This window comes from Apteryx rowi, unplaced genomic scaffold (genome assembly GCF_003343035.1).
Source record: "Apteryx rowi isolate R43461 unplaced genomic scaffold, aptRow1 scaffold_254, whole genome shotgun sequence".
NCBI lineage: Eukaryota > Metazoa > Chordata > Aves > Apterygiformes > Apterygidae > Apteryx > Apteryx rowi.
In genome coordinates this window covers 1,270,221-1,271,509 of record NW_020448908.1, presented here as the reverse complement: position 1 = coordinate 1,271,509, position 1,289 = coordinate 1,270,221, and positions in this window count along the sequence as shown.

Below are 1,289 nucleotides of genomic sequence, written 5' to 3'. Positions count from 1 at the left end.
GGAACGCCGCCGCTCCCCCCCCCCTTTCGCCCGCCGCCCCGCCGCTCTTAAAAGGGCGATGGCAGCGCGGGCGGCGGGGCCCACGCGTGTCGCGCGGGGACGCTGGGAGGCACCGGTAGCGGGGGCGCGGGCGCGAGGGGGGACACAGACGCGGGAGGACCGACAGGGATGCGGGGATGCAGAGACGAGGACATGGACACGGGGGGACGTGGGGGCAGACACAGGGGATGCAAACGTGAGGGCGGGCACAAAGGACACGGGGACACGGGGGGGAGATGGGGACACGGACACGGGGGACGAGCACGGAGGAACTGCAGTCAGGGATGACACAGAGGGCACGGACACGGGACACACGGAGACATGAGCTCCGGGGCAGACACGGGGGGACGCAGTGGGCATGGGGACATGGACATGGCACAGGGGGTGGGCAGGGCACGGGGGACCTGGACATGGGGAGCGGGATGGGGGGACACAGGAGGCACTGAGGGACACAGACACAGGGGGGACACAGACCTGGCACCAAGGACATGGGGCCACGGGCACAGACTGGGGACACGGCTATGGGGGCATGGACACGGGGACACCAACGCTGCACAGGGACATGCACACGCACACGCTCTGCATGGGCACACGCTGCAGGGACACAGGCACGCACCATGCAGGCATGCACACACATGCACAGGGCTGCATGCGCACGCATGCACACATGCATGCACGCAGGCATGCACACAACCATGTGCACACAGGCATGTGCACGCACACACACACCTTGCATAGAAACCACGGGCCACAGCCCTGGGGTGCAGGAGACCCCACAGAGCCCCAGTGGGTGCAGGGAACTCCGCAAGGGGCCTGATCCTGCCCACAGGGCAATCCCTCCTGAGGCCGGGGTGCTCAGCGCCGCCGTCACCCCGGAGGCGCAGAGCCTGGCCGCGCCGGGGCGAAGCAGCCATGCCCCCTGCCTCCTTGTTAATAAAGCGTGAGAGTGAGTTAATTGCACAAACACGTAATTAATAACCTGCCAAACTGCACGCTCCGGGCGCGCTTTCGTGGCAACTGCAATTGCACCTTCGGTGGGGACGGTCTTCCGGGCCGGTTGCAGAGGCCCCGGGGGATGGAGCCCCGTTACCGGGAGGTTTTTCGACATCCCCGGGGCCGGCGGGGCTGAGCCGGCTGCAGTGCTTCGGCCACGGCGTGCTGGGCCCCAGCCGGGTTTGGGCCGTGTCGCCGCGTCCCCTCGCAGCCCCCCGGGCCACCCGCACGCCGCGGCTGCGGCGGCCGCCCCGACG